The sequence below is a fragment of the Heloderma suspectum genome, chromosome 1, assembly GCF_057233095.1.
Source record: "Heloderma suspectum isolate Gila_16-S chromosome 1, 16-S_ref, whole genome shotgun sequence".
Classification (NCBI taxonomy): domain Eukaryota; kingdom Metazoa; phylum Chordata; class Lepidosauria; order Squamata; family Helodermatidae; genus Heloderma; species Heloderma suspectum.
The window spans coordinates 366,801,824-366,812,066 of record NC_139458.1 but is presented as its reverse complement, the minus strand read 5'-3'; the positions used below and the strand labels follow the sequence as shown (position 1 = coordinate 366,812,066).

General features: G+C 43.8%; 1 long non-coding RNA gene across 1 annotated transcript in view; it reads right to left on the bottom strand.

Moving 5' to 3' along the window:
- Positions 1–330: 330 nt before the first annotated feature.
- LOC146359822 (uncharacterized) overlaps positions 331–10,243 on the bottom strand; it is a 42,883-nt gene continuing 32,970 nt past the window's right edge. Inside the window, exon 4 of the long non-coding RNA XR_014786798.1 lies at positions 331–3,492. This is a non-coding gene — a long non-coding RNA (uncharacterized LOC146359822). The remainder of the gene's footprint in view (positions 3,493–10,243) is intronic.

The window sequence follows — 10,243 nt, the reverse complement described above, 5'->3', positions numbered from 1 at the left end:
CTAGTAGGGGAATTAACATAAAGCCATTACTGGGTCTACATGCACACAAGTGGGTTGTGGAAATTCCAGAAACCCTCAGAGTTTTCCTAAATGTTGGGCTGTCAATTTAATGGACATATTTCTGCTAATTTTTGGCACACAGCTCTCTACATTTTAAAAGAGATTTTGAACTTCAAAATGAGCCCTTAATTACTGTTGTAAGTAGAATATGTACCATTCCATGGCAAAAAAAAAAATAACAAGCACATGTTTTATGGGAAATGAGATCTTAATGAGTAGCTAGCCCCTTATGGTTCTCTCCACACAGCTCACCTTTCTAAGATGTTTGCCCTGCATGGACTGGGGAATGACAGCTAATACACTTCAGACACCACACCTGGCCCCTGGCTTCCTTTGCAGTCAAGTTGTGGAGTCCTATTTCCAGCCAATTGCTTTTATTATGCAAACTACAAGCCAACATGCATTGCCTCAGGCTACAGGCAATATTCTCATACATCCATTAGGAACAGGCTTTTCTAAGAGACTTTGCTTAATACAGGATCCCGTAGACTTCAGGTAGTCACCTGGGTTAAGGCATTATGAAAGAGAGTTGCTAAGGAACTGCCTCTGGCTACTTTAGGCTACCCTTCTGAACCTGGAGGGCCTACCAAATTCTGCCATCAAGGGTGGGTCTTTCCATGCGGTCGCCTCCTGGCTGGAAGCCTCTTAGAATGCCTTGTGTTGCTCCTTCCTCTGTATCTGACACCTGACTCCTGGGTCTCTCATTCCTACCCCCTCCTCCTCTTCATGAGGAGCCTACATTCCCATGGGTTCAGAAGGCCCAGCCTGGCTGTCCTCCAAATTATGAGCTGACAGCTGGGCTTCCTCCTCTTGGCCACTGTTATTCTCACTGGCCTCCTGCTCCCACAACCTTGGTGCCTAAACCTTGGTGCTTCCATCTCCCCTTCCCCAGCTGACTCAGAATCGGCTCCCATATCTTCTTGGGGCACATCTGCAGAGATGCTGGGCCAAATTCCTACAATACAGCAGTTCTGGAAAAAGCCCTTTTCTTGGATATGGTCCACGAGTTGTGCCCTTGTCTAAAGTCCATTACTCTATTCCCAGTCCACAGAATCTCACAGAATTGGGCCAGTAGTTGGCTTTAAGAAATGGAAATGGTAAGTCCCTGGGCTAAAACTCAAGTTGCTTGTAAGGTTTTGAATAACACCAATTAAAAATAGAAATACTTTCAGACTGACACTTTAAAAAAATGTTTTGCCTTTTATAGCATGAGCAACGTCAAGTAAAAAGGTTTGCAGGTAACCAATAATGAGTCCGTTTTTAAAAAATGTGAAGATGCTGGCACGTTTAAAAATGATTTGCACTTGCAAAGATGCAATATAAAACACAAAGATTATCACGTTTTCTCAGCATTATATTACTCATTAGAAATACGTCACTGTTCATATGTTATGCTTAGAAGCAACTGCCTTTTAGCATAGTTAGTGCGTGAAAGAAATGCAAATAAAAAATGGGTCAGGTATATTTTGTTGCAGATTAACATCTGTTTTAAGAATACAAAGTTCTAAAGGCGAATACAGATGTACATAAAAGCAGATGTGGTCGCTGTGCTCTGGAAGTGCACTCTCACCACCTGGCTGTGTGTACCTATTCCTCTCCAGGATGGCGCTTAGGGAAACTATTTCTGTAGGTTGGCAGCAGAAGCCAGCTGTGCCTAGCTGACTGTAAAACTGCTCTGGGGATGACAATTTTAATGATTCTGCTTTTTTAAAAATAAGGATCCCAAATTAACTTTTAATTAGGACTGCAATATTTAGTCTATCAGTTAGATCAATCTATTTTAAAAACTTTCAATAGACTAAAAATTTTGATGGGCCACAATTTTAAAAAAATGTATCTTGAAAACATACTTATGAAAAATTGCAGATGGCAAATACCATCTGAGAGGCATTCCCCATTTTCACTCTGAAATGATGGAATGCTTCGAAGATGTCTGGTATGATACACATATGCATAATCTGAAAACCAATAATGCTTTCTCTTTCAGAACTGTTTTTACTCATATGGAAATATGTACACATTTAATCAACTAAAACTTTTTAAATTAGATGGCCCTACTTTTTTATTGTATAAACATTTTGACACTTTAAAAAAATGGCTATAGACAGCCTGACGTTTGGAGGAAGGGGCAATTGTGAGAACCAGATCAGTGTTGAATATTTATTTGTTTGTTTGTTATTACATTTATATTCTGCCTTTTTTCTTCTTGCAAGGAACCCAAGGCAGCTTACACGGTCCTCCTCATTTCCATTTTCTCCTCACAACAACCCTGTGAGTTAGGCTAGTCTGGGAATCAGTGACTGGCCCAAAGTCACCCAGTGAGCTTCATGGCCAGGAGGGGACTTGAACCTGAATCTCCTCAGTCGCATTCCGGCATTCTAACCACTCCATCTGTAAAAAAATGTTAGTGAAAGAAAACACCTCAACAGAAAATCCCTGGAAGACTGCTCCGTTTGATATATGTTTTACACACTATTACTATTACACTACACTAATTATTTAAGGCATTTCAGGACTGCAGTCTTCCCAACACGGCTTACAATACAACATACAATTTAATACCAATATAACGAGTTCATAGAATCATAAATCAGTTTTAAACAAATTTAAGAGTAAACCAGTTAAGACAAGCCAAATCCAAAACTTAAACCACAGAACCAGCATATATAATAAAATCTTTTCAGTTAAAAGCCAAAGAAGAGTTTTTAAAACCCTCTTAAAAATAACAGAGGGAGCCAGGTGTACATACCTTGGAAAAGGATTCCATAGGACAGAACCACCACTGAGAAGCCCCTATCTCCACAGCCCACCAACCTGACGGTTCTTAATGGCAGGCCAGCAAATAGGATCACCAATTTCAACACATGAGCAGAATCATACTGATGTACTCAGTCTTGCAAATAACCTGGACCCAAACAGGATTTAAAGGTTGAATTGGGCTGAGAAACATACCAGCAACCAGTGCAGCTGATAAAGAATTAGTGTAATATGATCCATCAGTCTAGCCCCACCAAGGACTTGAGCGGCTGCATTCTGCACCAGCTCATGTTTCCAAGTTGTCCTCAAAGGCAGCCCCATATAGAGCACGTTGCAGTACTCCAGTCTGGATGTAACTAGTTCATGCATAATTGAGGCTAGGTCTGCTTTCCCTAGGTATAGTCAGAGTTGATGTACCAACTGAAGTTGGTTAATGGCACTCCTGGCTACCACCTGTGTTTCCACAGACAGCTTTGGGTCCAGAAACACCCCCGAGCTATGAACGTGGTCCTTCAGGGGGAGCGCAGCCCTGCCCAACACCAGTTAATCCATCCATCCATATCAGATTTCTCCACCCAGAGTAGTTCCACCTTGTCTGGATTAAGCTTCATCTTATTCACCCTCATCCATCCGCAAACTGCTTCCAAGCACCTGTTCAGGAGTTCTGCAGCCTCCCTGGGATTAGCAAGTGGAAAACAGAGATAGAGTTGTGTGTTATCTGCATATTGATGACATTGCAGCCCAAACCTCTGAATTACTTCCCTGCAGCGGTTGCATGTAGATGTTAAACAGCATGGGGGATGAAATGGAACCTTGTGGTACTCCACAGGCCAAAGGCCATGGGAAAGAAGTCCCCCAGCACCACCTTGTGAAGCCAACCTCCCACGTAGGATCTGACATACTGTAATACTATGCCCACCAACTCTGATCCAGCCAGGCTATCTTGGATACCATGGTCATGGTACTGAAAGCTGCTGAGAGGTCTAGGAGAACTAACAGGGTTGTGCTCCCCCTCTCCATTCCCTGGTCATCCACCAGGGCAACCAAGGCTGTTTCAGTCCCAAAGTGCTGATCTATCCAAGGATCATTAACGTCTTGAGACCTGGTGATGTGGAGACTAAACAGCTGTCTAAGCCATTATTAGGACTTCCAGAGCCAAACCTAATCTGGCTGTAAAATTAGAATTTGGAATGGAGCACCCTGAAGCAAGGTTTTTCCGTGGATCCTGACTACTCTGAGAAAAATAACAAACATGGAGAGAGGCAAGGGAAGTTGGGGGAAGGAGGAACTGATTAAGAGCGTGTGAGTGGGAGAGTGTGGCTGTGCTTGGCTCAAGACCCTGAAAGACCTCTGCTCAATGCCTTACGCACCCAGCTTCTCTACTGAAAAACCCTTTGAGCTGAAGGTCCCAACCCCAACAGTGTCACCTCAATGCCATAGGTCTGGGAGAGTTGGTGACTCAGGTCCACGGTCCCATGGAAGTGGATCGAGTGTTGGTTCCTTTGTGCACTCCTTGTGACAAGCAAGTGGCCCACAGGGTTTTTTGGGAGGGGAGGGGGGATCCATACTGAATTGACGGTGGGCAAAACAACAACAACGAGTGCTTTGCAGGGTGCAAATCTCTCTCTAGGCATGCAAGGCAGCAAAGTGTTCAAGTGAAGGAGAAAGGAACTCTAGAAATGTGGCTTAGGCACCAGAGTAGGATAGGAAGAAGGCTAGGAGGAATTGTGAGGAAGGGGCTGGGAGCCAAGTGAACCTCAGGCTGATTTTGGAACTCAGGGACAGTCTGTCTAGGCTGGGTCCCACACAACTGAAAGAGGTGCCCAATAGCTGAAGGGCAGTTATTAATTTAAAACAAAGTGACAATGGCTTTGGGTGGGCACAGAATGAGGTAAAACAAAGGCAGCAAACATTTGATTCTGTCCCTGGGGAGTGAAAGGGAACCTCAAAGGAGGTGCCTGGCTACTTGATTAAGTTACAGAGAGCTGACTAAGCATTACAAAGGCCATGCTTCTGAGAGGCAGGTAGAGTTAAACAGAATGAAAGAGAACCACAGAGGTGCCCAGGTGGTGTTTAACCCGCTAATCTATCTTGAGATGAGGATGCTTCAGGATAGGACTAAGTTTCCTGCCATGTCTATATAAATTGGCCAGTATTTTCTGTAGTAAGTGTGAAAAGTAGGTGCACTTAAAAAAACACACATATTAAATATGTGCTAAGGGCCCTGGGTTTTGGGTATTGCTATGAAGTGTTTAGGAACATTTGTCCTTCACACTTTTTGTATTCAATATGGGAACCATCTGTATAGCTCTGGCAAACATGATTCCTACCAAAGTGTGAAGCAGCTCTTACTCACTCCTCACTTGTCATATTAAATTATAGACTGAGATTGGATGACCTTTCCCTGTTAATCAAATCCAGATCTGTTTGTGACACAGTTACTGTGAGAAAGATTGAAGCCCACAATTTCAGCTCATCCTTTTTTCTTTCTTTTATGTACAAAAGTGAACCTGTGAACTTCCAAACAGAAGTTTTACTGTGCAATCGCACTGCCTCACTCAAGCAATTTTATGGAGGGTCCAGACAACATAGCCTTCCACTCATAACCCTCCCTTGTTTTCCCACCACTTCTCCTGTCATTTTTCTTACTGTGGAAACTCTGTTAGGAAGAAACAACAGAATAGATGTGCAATGTCTGTTGACAGTTAATGCTAAGAGAATATCGACACCAGGCTAAAATCCCACATTCAAAACGTGGCTTTCTGCTTCCCTTTTAAATGCAGGATCACTACAGACTCCCTGTACTCACACTTCCTTCCCACCCTCCCCTTCCGCCTTCCTTTCCACCCTCATCTGAGTCTTCCATCTGTTTCATTATACAGCTGCTAGATGGCACTGTGCTCTAGCTCCTCTTAAGGCGAGTTTTCCTCTTTTCACGGAGGGAACTCAAGCGTTGTAATTTGATAGCTCATTATCTCTGATCTCTTAAATGGAATAAAGTTCATTTAGTGCTGGAGATGCCCTGGAGGTTGACTAAGTCATCTAAGGGACCCGCAAACGTCCGTGAGTAACCAATCTCAATAGCAGGATAAAAGCTCAGTGTGAAGAAGCCCTAAGACTCCTCCATCTGGAAGCACCCAGAATTTTAGGGCATTTCTACACCATCCTAAAATCCTGCATTTAAAACGGGGCTTTCTGCTTCCATTTTAAAAGCAGGATCACAACTGACTGCCTTTACATGCACTCCCCTTCCCCGCTCCTTTTCCCTGTATCTGAATCTTCCATTATCTTTCAATGATCTCACTTCTCTTCTTCCTGCTTTAACTCTTTTGACAAAGGAAATTCGAGCAGAACACAAGGGGGGGGGGTAATTTGATAGCTCATTATCTGCGATCTATTTAAAAATGGAACAAAGGGCATTTAATGCAGGAGGGTCACGGCAGGGTCACTACATCATGTAAAGAGCCCGCAAACTTCCGTGAAGGAGCAAACTCAATCACAGGATAAAAGCCTGGTGTGAAGGAGCCCTTACAGTGGATCCAGATGACACCATCAGTTTGTAATCCGCCTGTGTTTTCCCACTGCTGCTGCTTCCCTTTTTTTAACCAGGAAGCTCTGTTAAGGAAGAAAAATTCATCCTCAGCAGAGGAAGTTGCACAATGGGTACTTGAATTTATCATGCCATCACTGTGCCTCATTCACGGAATTTATGGGGGGTTAGACAATGTCCCTTTCCATTGGTACCCTGTGTTTTCCCACTGCTTCATGTGTCTGTCTTTTTTCTTACCACAGAAAACCCAGTGAGAAGACGGCAGAACAGCTTTGCGATGCCTTCTGAGTGGTAACGCTAGGAAACCACTCTCTGGAATCACCAGTGCCTTTGGAGTAGCCATAGGAGTCCTTCATCTGGAAGAACCCCATTTCAAAGCATGGCGCATCTGCCGTGTTGCTTTGGATTTATTTATATTTTTATCTTTCTAAATTGTAACCTCCCCTTCAAGGATCACTGCCTTGTTGTGGCAAAGGGGCTTGCATAACTCACTGAAGCCATAAGCTATGCCGTGCAAGGCCACCCAAGATGGACAGGTCATGGCAGAGAGTTCTGACAAAATGTGGTCCACTGGAGAAGGAAATGGCAACCCACTCCAATATTCTTGCCAAGAAAACCCCATGGAACGTATCACAAGGCTAAAAGATATGACGCCGGAAGATGAGCCCCTCAGGTCAGAAGGTGTCCAATATACTACTGGGGAAGAGCAGAGGGTATTTCCAAGTAGCGCCAGAAAGAGTGAAGCGGCTGGGCCAAAGCCAAAAGGACACTCAGCTGTGGATGTGTCTGGTGGTGAAAAGAACATCCAATGCTGTAAAGAACAATATTGTTTAGGAACCTGGAATGTCAGATCAATGAATCAAGGTAAGCTGGAGGTGGTCAAACATGAGATGGCAAGATTGAACATCAACATCTTGGGAATCAGTGAACTAAAATGGACAAGCATGGGCGAATTTAATTCAGGTGACCATCATATCTACTACTGTGGGCAAGAATCCCTTAGAAGAAATGGAGTAGCACTCATAGTCAACAAAAGGGTGGGAAAAGCAGTACTGGGGTACAATCTCAAAAATGATAGAATGATCTCAGTACGAATCCAAGGCAAACCATTCAACATCACAGTAATTCAAGTCTATGCCCCAACCACTGAGGCCGAAGAAGCTGAGGTTGATCGGTTCTATGAAGACCTACAACACCTTCTAGAACTAACACCAAAAAAAGATGTCCTCTTCATCATAGGGGATTGGAATGCTAAAGGAGGAAGTCAAGAAATCACCGGGATAACGGGCAAGCATAGCCTTGGTGTACAAAATGAAGCAGGACAAAGTCTAATAGAGTTTTGCCAAGAGAACACGCTGATCATAGCAAACACTCTTTTCCAACAGCACAAGAGGCGACTCTACACATCGACATCACCAAATGGTCAATATCGAAATCAGATTGATTGTGTACTTTGCAGCCAAAGATGGAGAAGCTCTATACTAGTCAGTAAAAACAAGACCTGGAGCTGACTGTGGCTCAGATCATGAGCTTCTTATTGCAAAATTTCGGCTTAAATTGAAGAACATAGGGAAAACCACTAAACCATTCCGGTATGACCTAAATCATATCCCTTATGAATATACAGTGGAGGTGAAGAATAGATTTCAGGGATTAGACCTGATAGACAGAGTGCCTGAGGAACTATGGACGGAGGTCTGTAACATTGTTCAGGAGGCAGCAATTCAATCCATCCCAAAGAAAATGAAATGCAAGAAAGCCAAGTGGCTGTCTGATGAGGCTTTACAAGTAGCTGAGGAAAGAAGGGAAGCAAAAAGAAAGGGAGAAAGGGGAAGATATATCCAACTGAATGCAGATTTCCAGAGAATAGCAAGGAGAGACAAGAAGGCCTTCTTAAATGAACAATGCAAAGAAATCGAGGAAAACAAGAGAATGGGAAAGAGTAGAGATCTTTTCAAGAAAATCGGAGATATCAAGGGAACGTTTTGTACAAAGATGGGCATGATAAAGGACAAAGAAGGCAGGGATCTAACAGAAGCAGATGAGATTCAGAAGAGGTGGAAAGAATACACAGAAGAACTATACAGGAAAGATCTTAATGTCCCTGATAGCCATGATAGTGCAGTCACTGAACTTGAGCCGGACATCCTAGAGAGTGAAGTCAAGTGGGCCTTAGGAAGTATTACTAACAACAAAGCTAGCGGAGATGACAGTATTCCAGCTGAGCTATTTAAAATCCTAAAAGATGATGCTGTTGAAGTGCTGCACTCAATATGCCAACAAATCTGGAACACTCAACAGTGGCCACAAGACTGGAAAAGGTCAGTTTACATTCCAATTCCAAAAAAGGGCAACGCCAAAGAGTGTTCAAACTACCGTACAATTGCGCTCATTTCACATGCCAGTAAGGTTATGCTCAAAATCCTACAAGCTAGGCTTCAGCAGTATGTGAACCGAGAACTACCGGAAGTACAAGCTGGGTTTCAAAGAGGCAGAGGAACTAGAGATGAAATCACCAACATTCGCTGCATCATGGAGAAAGCAAGAGAATTCCAGAAAAACGTCTATTTCTGCTTCATTGACTACGCTAAAGCCTTTGATTGTGTGGATCACAACAAACTGTGGCAAATTCTGAAAGAGATGGGAGTACCAGACACCTTACCTGTCTCCTGAGAAACCTGTACGAGGGTCAAGAAGCAACAGTAAGAACCAGACATGGAACAACCGATTGGTTCAAAATTGGGAAAGGAGTATGACAAGGCTGCATATTATCATCGTGCTTATTTAACTTATATGCAGAGTACATAATGAGAAATTCCGGGTTGGATGAATCACAGGTCGGAATTAAGATTGCTGGGAGAATTATCAACAACCTCAGATACGCTGACGATACCACCTTAATCGGAGAAAGCAAAGAGGATCTAAAGAGCCTCTTGTTGAGGGTGAAAGAGGAGAGTGCAAAAGCTGGTTCGAAACTCAACATTAAAAAAATGAAGATCATGGCATCTGTCCCCATCACTTCCTGGGATATAGAAGGGGAAGAAATGGAAGCAGTGACAGATTTTACTTTCTTGGGCTCCAAGATCACCGCAGACGGTGACTGTAGCCATGAAATTAAAAGACGCTTGCTCCTTGGGAGGAAAGCTATGGCAGACCTAGACAGCATAGTAAAAAGCAGAGACATCACCTTGCTGACAAAGGTCCGTCTAATCAAAGCTATGGTTTTCCCAGTAGTAATGTATGGCTGTGAGAACTGGACTGTAAGGAAGGCTGAGTGCCAAAGAATTGATGCTTTCGAACTGTGGTGCTGGAGAAGACTCTGCAAGTCTTCCTGGACTGCAAGGAGGGCAAATCAGTCCATCCTAAAGGAAATCAACCCTGAGTGCTCATTGGAAGGACAGATACTGAAGCTGAAGCTCAAATATTTTGGCCCCCTAATGCGAAGAGAAAACTCCGTGGAAAAGACCCTGATGCTGGGAAAGATGGAAGGCAAAAGGAGAAGGGACGACAGAGGATGAGATGGCTAGATAGCATCACCGATGCAATGAATAGGAACCTGAGCACGCTCCGGGAGAGAGCGCAGGACAGGAAGGCCTGGCGTGCTGAGGTCCATGGGGTCACGAAGAGTCGGACACGACTGAACGACTCAACAACAGATTGTAACCTGTGTGTATGTTGGCGTTAATGTAGTGATTTGTTGCATTCGTACCCCCTCCTCCCTCAACAAGTCCAAGATTTGAGGCCATTCCAGGATTCATTTCCCTCTTTCTGGCACTGCGTACGTATTTCCAAAGCATCACCTACCGAATTTTTTCGCTGACACAGTTGCTGAGTGGGCGGGGAGCCGCTGGCCGCTTTTATGGGAGAGCGAGCGTG